Genomic DNA, 23,026 nt, shown 5'->3' on the forward strand with positions numbered 1-23,026 from the left:
TAACTCTCTCAACCATAAAAAATTCATATGTAGTATATCTAGAGTCTTTGTCTTCTTTCTGGTAAGTCACTTTGTAGTTCGATTGCATGCCACAATCTTTGCGTAGTAGACAATTGACTCCACGTTTCCTTTGCTGACTACCTACTTGATTTCATCAGGGAAACTTTCGTCGTCCAGGCTCACTTGAACTGGGGTTGGCGACTTGTGCATAGGTAAAGGGGTTAGTCTTCTCATTTTCTCTTGTAAAGACATGGTACATTTGAAAATATTCAAGCAGTGAAAGATATTTCTTCAGCGTCTCAACCTCCGATAAGTTGCAAATAATCTGTTGCTTCCTCAGAATGGATTGCCCACGTGATTCTATTTTTTCCTCTCTGACCAAAGATAGATTTACTTGATTATCTTTCGTTATGCAACTGCATACTGTCAAACTTGGAGATGAAATCACTTGAAGAACTGAAAGAGCTACCTTCTCCACTCGCTACCTTCTCCACAATGTTAGCCAATAGAAATACAACTGTGCTTTTCTGTTAGCGCAATGTCTTTTCTTTTGTTTCTCAGGCAAGTAAAGATAGTGTAGATCACAAGTAAAATGTTTAATTGGGGAAACAATTTCCTCAACTTTAGGGCTTTGAAGGGTATCCAAATCTATCATTTCTTTCTGTAAAAGTGTTTGCAGTGATTCAGTTTTCTCTCTCCCTTTAGCATAAAACTTTCCTGAAGGAAATCGAAGTTTAATTGCAATATTAATTTGAGATATAAACCAGTAAGGATAATTGCCACTATTCCACGACAAACCGTGTAAGAACCTACTAACCCACTTAAGGAGATTTTCTCTCACTAGCGGATAGTGAGTTGTAAGAAACTGGTGGAAGGAACAAGATTGTGTCTGTGTAGTTGTTTGAGCAAATCGATAAATCCTTAATTATAAAACCCGATTTCTTATGACGAAAACCTTCAAAATCTAAGACAACAACTTCTGGCTTCAACATTCCAGCAAATTAAACAAATTCCTTTTAAACGTTTTCACGAAGAGGCAAAAAATTAATCCAGTCACGTGACCAATGTAGGCGTTTGTGATTGGACAAGGTAAAACGTATGAATATCCAGGGCCTTTCTGACTATGCTCTGCAATAAACCCTGAAGCGTCGTGAAGTATTGCATGTAATCGAAGGAATTTATAAGACTTCAGGTAAGTGTCTAGTGAAGAGTTGTCTATACCTATAAGACCACCATATGGTCTCAACTTGAGAACTAATTCCAAGTTAATTTCTGAGTCCAGATAAAGACATGCTGCCAAAAAGTATACAAATCGTTCACTATATTCCGGATAGTCGACTTTTATTTGTTCGTAAATTTCATGAATGTTTTTCAAATCTACTGTCGCTATGGTTGTCATGCTGATTCTCAAATAGAAAAATAAATAAATGAACAAAAGTTACTTTTATGTATGAATATAATCAAGTTGACAAAAATTGACTTTTCTCAAGAAAATTTTTCTATCTTTTATAATAAACACATTATCTGAGAAGTTCATTCAAGTCAACAAAAAAAATCAGTTTTGAGTGCTCTTTCATAGCGCAAAAACCATTTCAGACCATTTTAGGACTCTGAAAAATTTTGAATTTTTTTTTTCAAAAATTCGAAATTTTTATGTTTCGACCCCTATACTTCATAGGTGAAAAAAATTGAAGTCAACAAAAAAATCACTTTTGAGTGCTCTTTTATAGCGCAAAATCCATTTCAGACCATTTTTGGACTCCAAAAAATCTTCAAAAAATTTTGAAAATTTTTCAAAGTTTTTCAAGTATGCCTCTCATGGTCTCAAAGATTAAAAAAAGTTACTACAACAGGCTATAACCATAGTCTAAGCACTCCGTACTACGCATTCTTTCTTCTGAAATACACATTGGAGCAGCCGATGTCTGCCATGTTACTGGAGGGCGGGGGGTCCGGACCCCCCCCCCCCCCCCCTCCAGTAACATGGCAGATATGTATACTACTGAGGTTCCCTTTTCATTTGAATATGTTTTGCTTACTTTAACGAATAATGCTCAAGTTCTAAACTTGAGACGGAAAGTCTGGTTGTTTGACTCGAAGAAGGAAGGTGGCCTTCTCATGGCTCACCAAGCATGCACCTCGAAGGATTCGAAAATTTGATGAGAGAACATCTAATTATATTATGTCATCCCCCAGACTTAGGGGTCGTTGATTTGCGTCAACGAAGTGCATGACGAAGAGATGATACGTATTTGAGTCAAAACACAGGAAGGCATTTGATGACATCTTAGTCGTACGTGAACAAGGATCGTCGCAGGACACTCGCGAAAGTGATCCTGCTGGCTCGCTTGAACTTAATTGTATGACCATAAACTATTGAACAATTTTGGTCTCAGCGCCGGTAATTCACAAAATTACTTGAGCGTTATGTTTCAGCGCAAAAGAACTCATTTTAGCAAAGGTCGCATTATTATATTTATAAATGCTTGAAGTTTGTGCGCGGTGCCCAGGATGGACAACGGTCTGGCCGATGGTCTGGACAACAGTCTGGCCTATAGTCTGTTCGGTCTGGCCAATTGTTTGGACCAAGTATGTTCCGTCTGGCCAATGGTGCCCAAAGTCTAATCGGTCTGGCCAATACCTATCTTTGGGTATGGTCGGTCCGGGCAATACCTGTCTTGGGTCTTGGGTCACTCAAGTAGAAGTTGGATTCCACGAGTAGCAGGAACGAACCGATTCTAGATGAAGGCTCAATCCCGCATGTTTAAGATTAGTTTTTGGTATTTCAAGCCAAAAATGTTTGTTCGAAAACGAAAAATTCCTGATGTTGTAGGACAAAGAAAGTATAACCATGAACAAAAGAAAAAGTGTGAAACGAAAAAAGAGCGCCAGAAGATCAAACAAAAAATAGTGGGAAGAATTCCGGAAGCCAGTCGAAGCGTCGGAACAGCATCGTATCTGCAGCCGTAAATGCAGCATTAATTTTTGTCTTGAAACATCTTTTCTTTGCCTCTCACAAGATTTGATTGATGTATTTGGTAAAAAAATATACTTAAAAAAAACACTGAATTCCGATCCACAACAACGAGTACAATTGATATTAGTCCGGCAGTGTAATTATTTAAATGGATTTAATATTTACATAATATAACAGAAAACTTGAGTTAAATTCAAATTATGTCGCATATCTCAAAAAAAATTAATTAGGTTTATAAAGTCAACCCAACCAGTAAACAGTAGTTCTAATTCATTTTCCAAATTTAAAGTCACGCCATGTTGAACAAGTAACCTTCCACAAAACGAGTTTTGCATTTTGATAGAGAAAAATTTATGGTCCCAGAACAATTTTTTTGTCCTTATAGACTCATGAAGATTCCAGGTGATTAAAGGACGTCCCGATGTTGGTGAAAAAGCAGGTAGTAACTGTTTTTTTTCTAAAAGTATTGTAATCTTTTTGTTTTTAAAAAGAGTTTTACGGGTAGTATATTCCGACTGCATTTAATATCTTGGAAAGATTCAAATTTCTGTCTAAAAAAGGTTGCTCGTAATGACCAGTTAAGCTGTTTCTCAAGAGACATTATTAAATTTTGCTCAATTGCGTGAATGATAACCGCTGAGTAGTGCAAGTGACTTAATACTAGGGCATTTAGGATAAGTATCAATAGTTTTTGTGGAATTGATTTTCTAATAGCATAAATTGTTTTAATTCCTCGGGCCATTTTTCGTAAGATATGTTTCACTTCCTCTTGAAACGTTAGATTGCTGTCTATGTGAACCCCTAAATACTTTACTTCAGGTTTCTCGTCTATTGGAATTGAATCTAAAATTATCTGTTCACTGAAATCTTTTTTTTTGCTCTTGCCAAATGTCATGATTTCAGTTTTAGAGGTGTTAACTGCGAAGTGATGTTCATGAAAAAATCAAAAAAGTTTGTTTGCATTTTGCTCTAACTTGATTTTGCTTTTGTCAATGAAGGTATCAAAAGTTAAAATAACGGTATCGTCAGCATATTGTATGAGTTCATTTTCATTGTCAACTCTTGTTGCCATGTCAGTAATGTACAGATTAAATAGGAGCGGACCAAGTACTGTTCTTTGTGGTACACCTCTATGAAGCATTAGTTCATCTGAAATGCAATCTTGTAGTAAAACGGATTGGCGGCGGTTTGTAACGAAAATTCTTAAGAGATTTTTTGAGCTCTCATCAAAACCTAAGTTGCCTAACTTGATATCCAAAATGTCATAATTGATAGAATCAAAAGCTTTTGATAGGTCAAGAAATGCTGCTGTGACAAAATTGATAATGTCAGTTTTGTTTCTGATGAATTCTTTGCAAAATAATAGGGAATCGATGGTAGAAAACTTTTAACTAAAACCATACTGATTTTTACTTTGTAATTTGTTGTCGTGAAGGTATTGACAAATTTGATCCCTCAAGATGGTTTCAATGATCTTAAAAAGGCATGGGGTAATGGAAATTGGGCGATAGTTATTAGGTTCCTCAGGGTCATCTTTCTTGTATAGTGGTACAACATGAGCACAGTTAAGCTCATTGGGGAAGCTAGATAATTTGATGCAGTAGTTAACAAGGAAAATTAAATGAGGAACAATGACAGAGCTTGAGTCATTAATAGCCCATGCAGGAGTGTTTGATGGTCCAATCGGTTTATTTCTCCCCAGTGCCCTAATTGCATCATGACAGTTTTTTTCCGTTACATAGTGAAAACTAAAAGTTTTTTGTTTAGGATTGCCTGTCCCAGAAGTCTGTAGTGGATGCTGAGGGCCCTGGAATTTCCCAAGTGTAGAGAAACGATAGTTCAACAGGTTAGCTTTTTTTTGTTTGGGTTACTTAATCACCAAATACATTTCTCAAACTGTAGATTCTGGGTTTTGTTTTTTCAGAGTTTCTTACTTCATTTATCAGTATCCACTTTTTTCTGTCACTTTCTGCTGCTTCAATAAGATTTCTATGAAATCTCTTGAAATCGTTGTCATTAGAAATACTAAACTGGTTTTTTAGATCAAAGAAATTTCCATAGTCTTTATCATTCAAAAACCTATCTCGATCGACCATCAGTTGTCTTGATTTTCTAGTTAACCCTTTGTCTGTTAATGTAAAAAAAATTTTCTTCATTTCGGATAAAACATTTTTTAAGTGGAGCGCTTTTCAAAAGTGCTGTCGTAAAATTTTCAGTGAAACCTTGTAGCATTGAATCCAAATTGTTCTGAACATACATTTTTTGCCAGTTTTGTTGTTCTAGGCAGTGTTTAAAATCAAATGCATTATAGTTTTGTTTATCGAAAAAGTTTTTTAGACTGGTACCTTTTTAGTTTCAACATGAAGCCCTAATAGACTTAGAGTAGCAAAGTGGTCACTTTTTACTATGCTATCACAAATTATAGTGTCATTTATAGTTGAACAGTCAGTAATAATGTAATCAATAAGGCTTTTGGTATTGTTGCCCTTGTTTAAACGAGTAGGAATGGTTTGGTTCTTTATAAGTAAATCATAAGGAAGTATTACTGTTTCAAGCCGAGATCCTTCCAAGGTATCTAAATAGTTGATGTTATAGTCGCCCAGAAGTTTTATCTTTTCGTTTTTCGTAATTGCATTATCAATGTTAATTGCAAGTTGGTCCAAAAAATCAGTGCTGTTTTGTTTATTGGGGTTATAAGTAACATTCACTAGTAAGGATGGACAAGTTGGTAATTTCCATACACTCTCAAAATTCCCCGTAAAAAGATTCAAATCATTACGAATTTTTGGAGAAAAAACCTTTGGAACAAGCATCATAACTCCACCACCTTTTTTTCGTTTTCGTTCCGGCAGGCGAAATACGGACAGATCTGAAACAACAGTATCTTTCTTTTTCAGGATTGAAAACGTTTATATCATCAAACTCACAAAGCCATGTTTCTGTGAAAAAAATGCAGTTAGGACCAAGATCGTGCACTGGCGTGCGTAGTTGTTCTTTCTTGCTAAGAATGCTTTGTAGACTCGTTGTATGTTAAAACCCGTCCTGGGTTTGTTTCTATATCAGCAGCCCTTAGGAGTAGCGTTAGGCTAATCAGAAAAAGAAATATAGTAATAATTTTACATCCTACAAATAAAAACCCTGTTTGTGGAAGGTACTTAAAAGCTTTTCCAAAGCCTTCGTCGAAAATTTGTTTTGCTATGCAATGTAATTGCCACTGTTGGCGCGGGAATTCTTGAGGCCAACAGTAGCAAAACTAAATAAAACATTTTGATTGTTGGGTTGACGAAAAGAAGATGTTCAATGTCATTTATTTTAAACAATTGCAACAACAGTTCTCTAAATCATCAGTATTACAAATTATCGTTTTATTGGAATGGGGGTCTTTGATAGGATTCGGCATAATAATTAGAAGCACCTTTATAGTTTAGTAAGGAGTATCTTTGATTCACAGGCTGATAACTATTGTTATAAGTCGATAAGTTATTTCTGTTTGTTTGGGGGTAGTTGTATGTTTTATTTCGATAATTAGAACTATAGGCGTTTTGAGGACTTTTATTAATTAGGCTTCTGTTTTGATAGAGTCCTTTGGGACAAATGCTACCATTAGATGTCAAAAGAAGATGAGAAAGCAGCCAGTTTTTGAGAAGAGGCACACCATGCTGGTAGTTTAAATGCACATTATCAAAATATAAGAAATTATATCCAATGGAATCACTACCGTTATTATTATCCTTGTTTACTGCTCTAATTGCACTTTTAATATTAGCATTAAGATAAGATATCTTGAAAGATGGTTTATCGGAATAGTAAGATGTAATAAGATTATTGATTTCATCAATTTTTTCCTTTTATCATGATACTGCTCAACGTTTTTCAATGGTGGTATTTCGCAAACAACACGAACATCTGGATTGAATTTTTCAATGCATAAGTCAATTAGTTTCTTGTGTTCAAGGAAATTTTCGTTGGCAGAATTACTATTATGTTTCAGCACGTTGTTTGTTCCGTCTTGAATTACTAATGTTCGGATTTTTTTTGGGTCGTATTTGTTCAAATATATAATTTTCTCGTTGGTAGTGGACCCACGATAAACATGAATTGTGCAGTCGATTGGAATAGATTTGTCGATCTCAAGCTTGCCTATTATACTACTTGCCTATTATACTACTTCCAATTTTTTGTAAGTTTTAACATAGAGCTGGTAAATGTCTTGTTTGTTCAGAGAGGAATGCTGTTTATCATCGATCATTTTTGTTTAATAAACAATACAATTGCTTTACTGTGTGATTTTAGAGCCGTTATGTGTTTAGAAATGCATGAATAATGCTCAGAATCGAGTGTTTTTAACAAAATTCTTTAAGGTAAAAGAGGAGAAGGTCAGACTCTTTAAGGTCAGTGAGGATATTGTTCGAAAGTAAGAGAGAAAGAAAGAGCGACTGTTCTATAAGCAGTCAAATGAGCGTCTGACTATAAGCAGTCAATTGAGCGTCTGATAAGCAGTCAAATGAGCGTCAGATAAGCAGTCAAATGAGCGTCTGTTAAGCAGTCAAATGAGCGTCTGAAACCCAACTTATCATGACTAGAAAGATTTGAGCATTGACATCAATAAACAAGCCAACGTAAAACAAACAGATACGGCATCGTTCGGAAACCCAACAAAACGGGCCGCACACATTTAAACCCTCAGAGATATATCTGACAGAGAAAACCTACTGTGAAATCTTTACACTTCAAAATTTAGTATTGTTAGAGACGTACGTACCTGGCGACGTTGAAAAGGGGCCGAAAAAGAGTCATAAATACTGATAGTATCATAAAACTGACCCGGTTAAAAGTTCTCATGAAATAAATTATGATAATCGTCTTACCAACTTACAGCTCCACAATTAACACAGCAGCACAAAACACACACATTGGGAGAGAATAAGAAAGCAAATGTTCTTAGAAATTGAAGTGATTCATTTGAAAACAGAAAACTAAGTTATAGTATTCCAGAAAGCACTAAATCTGTCTAATTGACCTCACTGCAATTATGAAAAAAAATATACTTCTCTTTCGTTAGAAATGTAGTAGACAAAATGAATTAAACTATTGGAAAATACAAAATATCATGAAAAAAACAAAGGAGACAGAATAGTACTCAGAAGCAAAAAAAGCTTTTTGCCAAAACCTAGCCCCTAGAATAAATGCAGAAAACAAATATTAGTCAAACTTCTATGATATTTCAGAAAAATCTCAGAGCTACATAAAATTAGTTCCAAAATAAAAAAAAATGTGAACAAGCTAAAGAGATACATGCTAAAATATGGACACAATTTAAGAAACAAAAAAGGACTACGTCATAATTATGATTGTTAGAAATCAAATTAAGATAAATGAATAAAGAGGAACTCAAGTTTGCATTAATTATCATTGATCACTTAAAAATACATAGCCATCCTCTTCATTACATATCAAACCTTCTGAACGCAAAAAAAAACATTTTGCAAGAAAAATTTCCGACAAATTGTTGTTAAATTTGTTACTATGAAACATTAAGTTTAGCTAATTTTTCATGTCAAAATAATTTCATTGATTAATAAAACGAAACTGAAATCCGTCACATTGCACGAAAAAAGGTTTTCTTGAGATGAAAATTAAAATAAGCAAAAAACCTTTGAAAATGCAACAAAAAACTTCAAAATTTGGATTACTATGTATACACTCTCATGAACATAAAATATTTCAGTCAAAGAAGTGTATTCAATGCATGAAAAGTCAATTCTATATTGCCATACAAACTAACTTTTCTTAAGATTGTCCAAACAAAGAGATAAACGTAAAATAATTAAAGCTTAAATATTACATAAAAGACAAATTTGTACACAATAATCAGTTGGAACTCATTATTAGGCTGTCAAAATCCAAACACTTTTTATCAATTCCAGAGGGTAAGATATTGATCCAGCGAATATAAAAAAATGAAAAAAAACCTGGACTAAGCGCAAAATAGTTGAGTCAAATTGATGAAAAAGAACTGAAAACGTTTTTCGTAATGCGTCATTCTCCATAAATAATTTTCAAAGTTGAACACGATCAAAACTTTTCTTCGGCACGAAAAATGTTAGTTCGCATGACAAATTTAATCGTTTTAAGTCACAGCGCCGCCTAAACAATTTGAAAAAAAAAACAAATACTCCTCTTCGAGTAGTAAATAAACAGTGCCGCTGCTATATTCATAATTTGTAAGCCGCAAATTTTTTTGTGCTGATAGCATTTAATCAAAAGAAAGTACAGGTTGTACTGTTATTAAATAAATACCTTGATTTAACCTCCATTCTAAATTTCAATGTTTTTATTCCTCAACATCGACGAATTTGGTTGGATAGTTGGCTCTACAGCTGCGTGCGCATTCTTCCAGTGGAACAAATTTTTGTGATTTTCATCGAAATTCGCAGTGATCCTAGCGCAGTCATGACAATATATTAAAAGTCTTAACGTAAATTTGATGCAAAAGTTCGTTTTCGATTTCAAGAAAAATTTAAAATTTCTGGGAACGATTTTCAAGTCTTGAACAGTACTTCTGCGAGAATATACACGTTTTGGATGACAAGTTTGACAAATCAGCACTTATCAAGTCTTCTTTCAAGCCTTAAGACTTTTGAAGACATTTCAAGACTTGCTCAAGACTTGTCAATTCTAAGTCAAGTCTTGGCCGAGAATTGTCAAGTCACGAGTCGAAACATTGCCAAGACTTGGCAAGTATTGACTCAAGTCTTGACCAAGATTTTTTAAGTCTTAACGTTTGCATAGCTAATAAGCAAAGTAGAGTTTTGTGATTAAATTATTTTTAAGTAATGCTTTCCAAAATTAGCTAAAATTGGTAAATTATTTTAAGAAAAAGTTGTTTATCTGGAAACACTATGTCTGATATACCAACTTATAATGTCACTCCTAAACCAAAATTTTTCAATGGGCAAATAGAAGTGGCCATAACTGGTATTTTTGATAGATATCAGAATTTTTTTCAATGTCTATCAAGTGATCATTGTGGAAGTGCTCGTGTTTCCTTGTGCTTCATTTCTCACTTTGGATAGTTTTATAGGCAAGCCTCTGTAACTTTTGGCCTTATTTCTTTTCGAAACAAAAACAAAGCAACAAATAAACTGCGCTCAATAATTGACCCACGATCTGTCAATTCTTAGCCAAGACTTGCACAAGACTTGTCAAGTTTTAGTTAAGACTTACTCAAGACTTGCAAAGATTTAAGATTTGATTTAAGGCGTGCCAAATCTAAAAAAGGACTTGATCAGAGCTCCGATACAGTTCTGATCCACTTACTTTCAATATCCCTGAATGAATGCTGACTAAGACTCGACGTTTAGTCCACTAAGTTTGCCTTTCAACTAGGAGCAATGATCCCATATACTTTTAATGTTTATCTATTGTTGCTTAATCTTGTCTTTGGAGAGCAACAACGCGTTAACTTTCAATGATCACAAAATTAATTTCAGAAAGCTTGGATAAGTTTGTCAATCGCGTTCAAGAGCCTAATACAATCAATGGCTCCTGAAATCTGAAACATCAATATTCTAAAAAATTCTGAAGCAGTTGATTGAATCGATAGGTTGTTTTAGGCTTTTGTTTTTTAGGCTTGTCCTTCGTTATAGAATTGAGTAAGTCCATTTTTTTCATTAGTTGCACTTTTCACTTTTGTTACTCTTTTTTACCTGACCCAATGACTTGCCATCACAAATTAATCTGCTGCTTTGCCGTTTGTCACTAGCGTTTTCTAATGGAGGGAAAAACACTGAATCATATCATTAACTTTAAAAAAATTTCATATGACCACTTCGCACTTCGGGCCTTGCACATGTAATTGACACGTAACTAAAACAAATTAACACGAACTTAACACGAATTCACATGAATTTAACACTAAATGAAAACAACTTTTTTTTAAAAAAAAGAATGAAATGATTCTTGACCCTGAAATGAAATATAATTCGATCAATGAATAACTGGGAGCTAGGATGTCATTTACTGTCAAAAAGTGCGCACTTAAATCCAATCCCCAACTTGACTCGAGATATCAAAATAGAACAATCCAAATACTTTCGAAATCACTCTGAACTGTTTGAAAAACTATTACGTCAAAAATTGCCGGAGAAACGAAAAAAAGCGTGCCATATGCAGCTGGTGTCTGCTTATAATTATGTTCTATATCAATGATCTGCCGGATCTTTTGTAAAAATAAATCAAGTGTTCGAGCCGAAATGAATAAAAAATTTTTTTCATGCAATTTTTTTCTGTAAAAACTAAAAAGTATTTTTGTATAGAAAAAATTGCAAGACCATACTTTAATTTTTTCTGATAATCTACCTTTGCGTGACATTAAGTTTTCACCTACTATCTGATAATGTGAAAGCAAACTTTTTCATTATGTTTTTTTATGTGTTTGTCTGACTGTTTACGATAAACCTACTTTCCTGTTTGCATAATAAAATGAAATTCCAATGAAATTTAACCTGGAAATTGATGAATATTCTTTGATACGTATTTAGTGCTCGGGCAATTTTAGTGAAGAGAAACAATTAAAATTTTGTAGCTGTCCCAAAGCGTGTCTGATAACGTGGTTCGGCTTGGTGCAAGTTTAGTCAGTTGGTTGATACACACCATGAACGAGCGTAGTTGTCTAAGTGTTATCTACATTGGTTACTATTAGAATGTCGTCAGAGAATGCATTTTTTATAATATTTTGCAATGTCTTGTCAATAAAATTTGATGGCCAGTTTTTCCTTTCGGAGATAGAGACTACCACGCAATCTCTAAAAAGGTTGATGCTTTGCATTTGATATTTCTGTTGTGTATTGCGTCAACGAGGTTTGAGATGTTGAGAGCAATTTCTGCTTTTTGTGGCTTTTTTAACAGTTGCTTCCACTGGGCTGATGATAAGCAGATCTAAACTCTTGTCAAGCTTCATTATTTTCTTACCATCTGTATGATTGGTAATTTGGATCCGACGTTTTCGAGTTGATTGAGGGGAAATCTAGGTTTATTGTGTTGAGGTGATCTGAGTTCTGTTTTGAAGACTGGTTTTGCAAGGTGGTTTTCCGAGCAGCCGAGGCGTGTGGATGTTCTTGGAAAACCCAGTTTTTATAACGTTTCCTCGATAGTTACTTTCGAAATAGAGTGAGGTTTTATACCTTCTCGCTTTTTGTTGCTCAGTATGATGCCCAGTTTCGATAATTGTCTCTCTCTGAAACGTTACCTATTCTATTTTAGGTAAGAGACGCATCACATAGTTCATTTTTTAGTACATGTGGCTTCTCGTGGTTCATGAAAGAGCCTGCGTCAGCTAATCATTCTCGTTTCACCGAAATAGTAGTTCACTCTGCTCAGAATTCTCCTAGCATTTTTTCTTGTTATCCTGTTTCATTATCCAAAGTCATATGTCGTTTTCGTCCGAACAGGGGTGTGGTTTTTAGGCATATTATATTATGTTGTATGCGCTGTTGCCGTTCTAGATTTTTTTTCTTCAGGCGTTTTTGCTTTCCATCACGATGTGAATTGACTTATTCTTTTGCATATATTACACTAGGAGTTTTTAACCGGAAAATTTTCTAAACGTGAGTGTCAAAATTTTTTTGGTAATTCCAGCATGTTATTGCTCTGGGTTTTGAGTTTGATTGAATGATTACATTTCGTGTTTTGTTTTTACGCAAACGTAAGACTGCATTCTAACTGGATCTTGCGTTGGTCCAAACAATCTATTGCTGGATAGCCTGGGCTTAGCCTGGGTTTTGATGGCACAGTTTAACAAATGTTATGTTCTGATTTTCCCAAAGTAGCGCTTTTTGATTATTGGAGCTTAACTTGTTTGATAAAAATAAGTCTTTTACAGAACCTTTTCGAGATCATCAGATTTAAAGTAGCAAAAGAGTTCTCACAAACACCTGTGAAATGTGTCCAGAAGTTCTTTTTTTTCTGCATCGACTTGAAGAACTGAAATTTATCGATGGTGGTATTTCCTTTGTTTTTCTTCATCTTCTTTTTCCCCTAAAAAAGCATCGTAGTAGGCAGGGAGAGTTGGTCATGTTGGATCCGCTATTGGCGGTTTAAGTTTCAAAATTTTGACCATCTCCAGGTTGCTTCAGAACATTATATAATTTTTGAAGGTTACTTTAAGAAATAGATTTTTAGAGCAATTTGGAAAACTACCACAAAATTTGTAAAAAAAAAGTTTAGAATTGAAAATTTAGTGTTTATTTCAATGTTATAACCCAAACTAAACGAGCGCTGTAGCAAGCACTCGGAATATTTTTAAATCTTTGATTCGATCATTGGAAATAACATGTTTATTACGTCATATTAACTCCAATTATAGTTGTACTTGTGGGGGGGGACTATATACTCAAATGGGTTTTTTTTTGTTCAGTCAATTTTGGCCGATCGATATATTCATCGCAGAGAAATGTGAGTGGTATCATTACAAAGATGGTCCAGCGTAGAATTCAAAATTAAAAAGATTTTTTATATTTTCGTTTTTTTCGAGGAGTTATCGAGCATTGAAGTTTTGTGAGAACACGTGATATTTGCTCACTTTTAGTAAGATGTTTCTTCAAATTAAGATATTTTCTACAAAAAAAGAATTTCAAACATAAATTTCTTGCCCAAAAAAGAACCAATTTTGTTTTCCTAATAGACTAAAAGCAAAAAGAGGACTAGTTCTGGTTTCATAGGGAGCTTCAATATCAAAAAAATCGAAATATATTTGAGAACTCTTTTTTTATAAAACTTTTTTACTCATTTTTGCTTTTTTAGGTCACCTAGAGACAAGTCACTTTTCATATCGAGGTTCCGTTAATGACAAACCTCTTTTACAGTCAAATGAAGCCCAATTAACAAAAAAATCGTTTTCAAGGAATTGCTGATGTTTTTCTTTTATTCGACTCTGAGTTTTCGTAATATTAAATGAAATTTTGAACTTCTTTTTGAGGTTTTATTAAATTTTTGGAGTCTTATGGCATGGACTCAATGACTAATCATTCAATATACTCCGTAATGAGATTTAAGTGAGCATATTTAGTGCTTGGATTGAGTAACAGCTAACGGCTGTTAAGACTTAAAAATAATTTTTCGAAAATTTTTTTCGAATATTAACCAATAATAAACCTATTATTGTGATTTGAAAGTCAGTCTCTGTGATGACAGCACCCTCTTCCGTCCTACTGTAATCAAATTTAATCTAGTTGGCGGTTTTATCTTCTAACCTTTAGTAATATGACTTCAATGACACAAGATTTCAAAAAGATTTAATATTTTTTTGGATATTTCCGTATTATTGGTTACTTTTGAAATCTTATCACATTATACTATAATTGACAGCTCCAATTGGCTTCACTAAAACATTCAGCGGATCAAAGATAAATTTCTCAGAGAAAAACTTATGGTTTTAAATGGCTTCGACCTTTTCTCGCACTTCTTTACTTTAATTTTGGTTTTTGCCTGATTTTGTTGTTGTTTTCATAGCCATAAGACTTGTGGTGATGTCTTATTGATCACCCAAGCATGAAAACATCCCCATACTTCAATTGAAGCATATTTGAGCGTATTTATTGACTTCCGTTGAAAATTATTGAAGTTAATGGTTGTTAAGAATTTAAAAATAATTTTTCGAAAAATTTTTTTGAACATTAACCAAACTTAAAATTTTCGAGAACTGTTAGTCAGTCACAGAACCCACTTCCTTTCTATTGAAACTAAAATAAATTTTGTTGGCGGTTTTATCTTGTTATTATTGATTACATGACTTCAATCATACAAGATTTCAAAATTAAAAAAAAAATTGGATACTTTCGTATTATTGGTTACTTTTGAACTCTTATCACATTATCCAAATATTATACACATTATCCAAATGTTTTTCTAATTCCATTGGCCTAAAAAAGACATTCAGTGGATCAAAGATAAAAATCTTTTAGAGAAAAGCTAATGGTTTAAGTGTATACGAAATTTTCTTCTCGCACTTCTCAACTAAATTTTTTGGTTTTTGGCAGATTTTGTTGTGGTTTTCATAGTGATATGACCTGTTGTGATCTCTTATTGATTATCTATGCATGAAAAACATTTTATTTCTGCCATCGTGTTGTTTCTGAGCGTAGTTGATGACCTATGTTAAAAGCCTTTGAGTTTAATGGCTGTTAAGACTTTAAAAAAAGTTTTCCGAAATTTTTTTTGAACATTAACCGATCCTAAACATCTTTTTCGTGGACTGTTTGTCAGTTTTAGTACTTACAAGATCCCTTTTTTATTTCTAATGCAGTTAAAAATAATCTGGTTAGCGGTTTTATCTTCTGCCTATTGGTCTTAAAACTTCAATGCCTCTAGTTTTCATATTTTTTAAAAAAAATTTTGGGTACCTTTCTTATTTTTGGATCCCTTTGAAATCTTGTCGCATTATCCTAATACTGATAGTTCCCATTAGTTTAGGGAGGACGTTCATCGGATCTTATATGAAGTTTTCAACGAGAAACTTATGGTTTAGATTGCTTCGACACTTTCTTCTGGCCCTTTTCCACTGAATTTTTTATTGTTGCCTGTCTTTGTTGTTGTTCTCTTCTTCAATAACTTTTTGTAAGGTTTTATTCACCAAATATGAATGGCCAACAAACTTGTTGTCCAGTGGAGGCATAACTTAGCGTAATTAATGGATTTCGTTGAAAGCTAATGAAATCAATGCCGTTGGTACTACGAGTTTTCTCAAAAAAATTTGGTGGTTCTAATGTTTTTGTTCAAATTTGAATTTTTGAAACTATATTGATAAAAAAAAGAACAGTCCAAAGGTTGTTAAAAAATAAATGAACATAGAAAAGTTTGTAGTGAAAAGTTCATTTTTTAATCCCTTCGATCGACACTTGTCTCGCTCAATTTTTTTCCTGAAGTTGCTGTTTTTGCCTGTTTTTGTTCTTTAGGTAGCTGTAAATTGCTGACAAGTCTCTTAGAGTTGTAATTTAGGATCGAAATAGTGATTTTACCTGAATCAGTTAGCCAGTTTATAGTCTTTAGTATTAAAGTTTATGATATATAACATAGTAGATATATATAACATATCTACTGATTTTATTTGTCACTGATGCTTTGTTTGTTGGACAATATGCGTTTTATAAACTTTTTAGAGTAGTCATTTTTTGCGCTTATTTTTCTCTTCTTTCAGAACAATCGGGTAGTAACAGATCCCATTGGTTTACAAATAAGGCTCAAATAAACTTATTTAATCTCTCAGTATAATTACTGCAGTTGAATTAGTAGAAATAAAAATTGAATGGAAATTACACAATATTCAGATAATAGCTAATGATTTTAATGGTAGCAATAGTTTGTTTTCGCAAATAGTCTCTAATTTTTTAAGTTTTTCTTTTGTTCGTTTCTAAAGCTTAAACTACCCAACGACGAGGCTTTTTGGTTTTGTAGTATCTTTTTAGTAATTTATCAAGAATTATTTCGTTAAAAGCTAATGATTTTTAAGACTTTTGAAATTTCTTGGTTTAAAAAATGTTGATTAATTTTTGAATGGCGCCTCATTGATCGTTTTCTTTGTTGACTTGTAACATAGTCTCATTAAGAAAACTTTCCGTCCGCTGTGTAGTTAGGAGAAATTAAATTTGAGTAGTTAAATTTTATCTGTCTGCATTTTGACGTTGTTACTATGTGCTTTTAAATTTAGATATTCAGTTTTTGCCGTGAAGTTTTTGTTTTTGCTAATTTGTTTTTTGTCTCGTAGTCTTTTTGAGGTCAGATCTCATTGGCCATGTAATAAGGCATGGTACTTTATAATTCAATTAGTTGATAGGTTGTGTAACGATTGTTTTAAACTCAAAATCCAATTTTGTTTTTTTTCCATTTGGTTGGCAATTAAGTCAAAAATGTAGATGAGCTTGGTCCGGAACATCATGTGCGAACGCACATAAACGGGCCACCTTGTTTTATTTGGTATTAAACTTTTTAAAAAACTATTACGTCAAAAAATTGACGGAGAACAGAATAAAAGCGTGCCATATTCTGCCGGTGTCTGCTTATAATTGATGTTCCAAAACAATGATCTGCAGAATTTTTGTAATAAAAAATTAAGAGCTTTCAAACCAAAATGAAGAAAAAATTTGTTAAGCAAATTTATTTTTTCTGTGAAAAATAAAAAGTATTTTTGTAACAAAAAAAATTGCAAGACCATACTTTAATTCTTTCTGTGACTCTAGCTTGGCGTGGCATTAAGTTTCATCTGACATTGGCAAAGCAAACCTTTCTCATTATGTTTCTTATGTGTTTGTCTGACTGTTTACGATAAACCTACTTTCCTGTTTGCACAATAAAATTAACAGTGAGTTTCACTATGATCATTCAAGGACCTTCAGTGCTCATTTTCAAATTAATCAAATTAAAGATCACTGTACTCATTTAAGTGTTATGATGTGAATTTGTCACTGTTTTTGTTGTTCCAGACTCCAATGAAATTTAACCTGAAAATTGATGGATTTTCTTTGATATATAGCTCATTTAGCTCATTTAGTGCAATTTTAGAGTAGAGAAATAATTAGTTTTTTAGTTGTCCCGAAACGTGGCTGATAACGAGCGTAGTTGTATAAGCGTTTTTTGGACTTCTAATTTTATAATAGCGTTACATTTTTGTTGGGTTTGGGTCACTCCATCTAGAGGAACCGGGAGAACTATCCAATTTATTTATACCTACAAGAATTCGCTTTTTTGAAGATTTGTTGCCAAGTTTATTACATTAAGTAGATATACGATATTTTCTTTTTCATTTTTATGATCTGCTAGGGTTACGTTGGTTACTATTAGAATGCCTTCAGAGAAAGCATTTTTTTTTTGTAATATTTTGGAATGTCTTTTTCATTAATTTTTAGAAGCTCGCTGGTATGTCAGTTAATCCATAGAAGCCGTTTGCAAGGCGTTAGAAACCCGTAGCGTGGTCATCAATTGTGCTGAATTTGCAGTGATTTTTATGCTCCCATTTAGTGCGTTTGACTGTATGCATATTGGAGATCTAATTTGGAGAAATAAAACTTTAACTGGCCAATTTTTCCATTCAGAGATATGCACTGCCAAGGCATCTTTAAGATGTTTGATGCATTGCATCGGATATTTTTGCTGTATTGTGTCAATAATACTTTCGCAGTTGAGAGCAATTTCTGCTTTTTGTGGCTTCTTTAACAGTTGTTTCCACTGAGCTGATGATTAGCACATCTGAACTGTTATCAAGTTTTATTATTTTCTTACCATCTGTATGATTGGTAATTTGGCTCCGATTTAATTGAGGGGAACTCCATTGTGTTTATTGTGTTGGAGTGATCTGAGTTCTGCTTTGAAGATTGGATTTGAAAGGTGATTTTCCGAGCTGTCGAGGCGTGTGGATTTTCTTAGAAAACCAGTTTTTATAACGTTTCCTCGATAGTTATTTTTGAAATAGAATGAGGTTTTATACCTTCTCGCTTTTTGCTGCTCAGTATGATGCTCAGTTTCGATTATTGTCTCTCCCTAAAACGTTACTTATTCTATTCTAGGCAAAAGACGCATCGCATTTTTGGCCGAAGAACCGGAATATAATTCCAAATCGAGTACGCCTTTCAAATCATTAATATAACTTTTGAAGCGTCAGTATCATGTGCTCTCTCCTTGTAAGGACGGACTGTTTAACTCAACGGAAGTTCAATTTTTAGTTCATGTGGCTTCTCGTGGTTCATGAAAGAGCCTGTGTCTGCTAATCATTCACGTTTCACCGAAATAGTAGTTCACTTTGCTCAGAAGTCTCCTAGCACTTTCTTCTTGTTGTTCTGTCGCGTTATCAAAATGTCACATGTCGTTTTCGTCTGAACAGGGTTAGAGTCTTTAGGCATATTATATTTTGATAAATGCGCTGTTGCTGTTCTGGATTTTTCTTACTTCGGGAATTTTTGCTTTTCATCACGATGTGAATTGACTTATTCTTTTGCATATATTACACTAGGAGTTTTTAACCGGAAAGTTTTCTTAACGTGAGTGTCGAAAAGCTTTCGGCAATTCCAGCATGTTGTTGCTCTGGGTTTTGAGTTTGATTGAATGGTTACATTTCGTGTTTTGTTTTTATGCAAACATAAGACCGCATTCTAACTGGATTTTGCGGTGGTCCAAAAAATCTGTTTCTGGATAGCCTGGGCTCGTTTTGATGGAATAGTTTAACAAATGTTATGTTCTGATTTTCCCAAAGTAGTTCTATTTGATTGTTGGAGCTTAGCTTGTTTGATATAAATAAGTGTTTTACAGAACCTTTTTGAGATCATCAGATTTAAAACAGCAATAGCTGGGAAATGTCTCCAGAGGTTTATTTCTTTTCTGCACCGACTTGAAGAACTGGATTCTATCGATGGTGGTATTTCCGGGTAAAGTGAATGTTATACTTAGCTCCTCTTGGGTAGAACACCGCTTGTTTTCGTTGCTGATAGGTAGGACAACCTTCTGTTCCAAAGGCAAGATAAATTAGGCTCTTTACTCTGAGGTCTGCCTCGTCTGCCGGTCTATCATGCGGGGTTTTTTCTTTTTACCTGCTTGCACCCGCGTTCTTCGAATCAACTTTCCGCCGTTCGTTTCGTTGTTTCCTTTGTTTTTCTTCATCTTCTTTTTCCCCTACAAAAGGATCGTAGTAGGCGGGGAGAGTTGGTCAGGTTGGATCAGCTATTGGCGGTTTTAATTTTAAAAATTTGTCCACTTCCAGGTTCTCTGACGAATATATCCATTTTGAGTGTTCCAAACCATCTTACCCTCTCTGACGAAGAGTTTTTGCCTGATTCCCAGAACACTGGTACACCGAGAGATGATTTTAGTGACTGCACCATGTTATCCCATGGTCAGTGTTTGTGCTTGGCCCGCGGACAACTCTAGCAAGATATCGATCTAAGACTGAAATGGTAAATTTAAATTTCTTATGCTATCAAATATTTTTACACTGTCAATTCAGTCGGGTCCTCAAGGATCGTTCTGTTTTAGCTCAGAAGTAATATGGAAAAGAAGTATTATAGAAAGAACCGTTTTTTTGGCCATGAACGACGTCTTCTGTTTAGCTAAAATTGTCGGTGGTAAAACACAGTGTTTCGTAACGAGTTTTACAGTGCATGCTTTATAGGGGGCTCTAAGTGAGCAACAACAGTTTCTCCACATGGAAAGCATGAATGTGTACATTGACTTCATTATGAAGAGAATATTAGAGTTTTGAAGCGTTTTAAGTCAAAAAATATATGACTTAGTTGCTCTAATCTGATTTTTTATTAGTGTTATTATTATTGTCGAAGTTATTGTTTTTATTATTTTAATCTTTTAATTATTTTTTAAATTATTTTTATTATAGTTGGAAAACATAACAATACCAACAGAAAGAAAATTAATTCATTTCATAAGAATAGAAAAATCTCAGAAAAAGTCCCATAACAGATAAGCCCAGAACTCACGGATAAAAGTGTCTTGTTTCTATATTTATCATTTTTTTGTGAAACGAAAAATTTATTAAGACTTCTGTCTGATGAATGTGTGTAAGCCAGAAGCATAGTGATTGGAAAATTCTAATGACCTACCAAGCATCCTGTGTCAGTCTCTTTAGCGCACAAAACTGTTCAAGAGCAAAATTGAGGAACAGTTGCAAAATTGAGGAAAGTCAATACAAGTTAGAAAAAATTGTCTCAATTTTTTTGTTTTTTTTTGTTTCCCAGTATTGCAGAAAAAATAGTTTGCTAGATTTGGATCCAAAAACACAATTATAGAGTAACGAAACAAAGAAATTGACATCATCTTTTCAGAAGTCATTATTTTGCTGATCTTTTCCAATGACATAAGCTCACGTGTCGACAATACAGCTAACAATTAGTTAAAAAAGGAGCTGCCTAAAAAATGCTCAATAAATTAGCTGACGGAATTTTTGTATATAAGTTGAAACGTAAGAAGAGAAAGAAAACTATTAAATAATCAATTAACAGTTTTAAAATCTCTGCTTATTTTGTTTTGTTGATAATCTTTTTAAAAAGATTAACTGTTTTGGGGGATAAAATTATAGGTCGCTGTTATTATTTTCATGATTTTGATTATTAGTTTTTTGAAACGCAAGACCATCTAAATAAAAAATTATGTAGAAAATATCGCAAAAATAGGAAGAAAAAGGAGGCTCGCTAATGTGAGGTAACACATTATGTTCCACCCACATTCATTCACATTTTGACTTAATTTTCTGCCAATTGAGGGAGAGATGGGACATTTTCAAACAGTCACCCACGAAAACAAATGATGTATGAGTAAAAAAATGTTGTATACTAAAACCCCTAATTGATCTCAATATTACCGCTATTTTAGAGGACCGATGAGACATTAATCAGACAAACAACAAAAAACAGTATAGACGAGCAAAAGTCAATATCTACCTTTCTGTAAAATACACGGATCTTTTCCTTTTGTGCCCCCAGCTTAGTGGTGCATATTATTCACACCCCGAGGCGCACGTGCAATATTTTGACATAATGGTCACTATGTAATGACACGTGTTGTGTTACTGGGAATGCATAACGTACTTGGGGGAGGCAAAAAAGGAAAAAATCCAAATACACATGGAAAAAAACTCAAATTAGTATCAAAAAACCCAACGTACGTTTTGCATCCTCAGGTATCAGAGCGCGTACATGCATCGGGGGGGGGGGGGGGGGGTGCAAATAAAATGCACCAACTAAACTGGGGGGTGGGGGTGGGGGGGCACAAACGAAAAAGTTTCAAACCTAAACCGAAAGAATCAACTTGTCCTTTACTAAACAGCAGGTGGGACCTGTCTTTAATCAGACTCGGCAAAAATTGTTAAAGATAAGAACAGGAAAAAGCAAAAATCAAAAATCCATAGACATTATTTTGTCCAAATTAGAACGAAGGTCATTACAACCATGAGCTATATAGAAACACCAGCTATTATAATTTGTAGCTCCATGGGAATTTAATGGGAGCTGTCATTGTTAAGACTAAGTTTAATGAATACAAGATACCAAAAATTGAATGCAACACACAAAAATTCAGAAATAAATTGCAAAAACAAAATTTCAATTTAAATTCTATAACAAAAGAACATTATAACACTTAAATGTATTCTGAATGGATTATGTTTATGTTCAATTTTGCCTCAATTGAATTACAAAAGGGCCATTTTTAAAAAAAGGTTTTGCAAGAAGACAACAGCGGAAACCACAATTATTGACCAGTCTGAGAAATTCAAAAAAAATTAACTGAAAGCTGGCTTTTTCTTTGCAAGTGGGCCTTCTTTCAATAACAATAGGACAGTTTTCTAACCAGTGGTAACGTGAAAATCACCCAAAAGTCCATAAATATTGGAAACCTTTTTGAAAACTACTAATGGTATTTTAAGACTTTTTGTAGTCTTTTGACTTAATCTTAATAATCAGAGGTCCAGTAAGCTTCCTAAAGAGGTTGAAGTGAATCTATATAAAGCTTTCAATCGAAAGAAAAAGGCTCGTATGTCTTCAATAAAAAAATTTGTGTTCGAAAAAATCACTGATGCCATCCGTTTCCAAGTGAAACCTCAATTGCTTTGATTAGCCGTTTTTAATGCTTTCATGATTTTGATAGTATAAGTTTTTAAGTTTTTTCGATATCAGAAAGACACAACATTGTTATGAAAAATAGTAATTTCATTGTTAAAACATTACTTAGCACATAAAACGGCTGAGCAGATAGTTTTTTGGTTCACTAGAAAGAAGAAGGGATTGAGTTATAAATTGACTGAAATGAGGCTGAAAAAAGGGATAGAAAAAAGGCGCAGGAAGAAATCTCAAAACTGTGTACGATGATTATATCGATCGGTCAAAACTTACTGAACAAAAAATACAGTTGAGTATATAGTTTCCTCCCCCAATAAGGTCGGGTCAGAACAATAAAATAGAAATTTTCTGGACACTGAATTAAAGATTCTTTATACTAAGCAGATTCTTTTTAAGGACAATTTATGCTAGGCTACTTTTCCCTTTTATATATTTCGAT

The sequence above is a fragment of the Convolutriloba macropyga genome, chromosome 11 (genome assembly GCF_964194025.1).
Source record: "Convolutriloba macropyga chromosome 11, txConMacr16.3, whole genome shotgun sequence".
Lineage (NCBI taxonomy): Eukaryota > Metazoa > Xenacoelomorpha > Acoela > Convolutidae > Convolutriloba > Convolutriloba macropyga.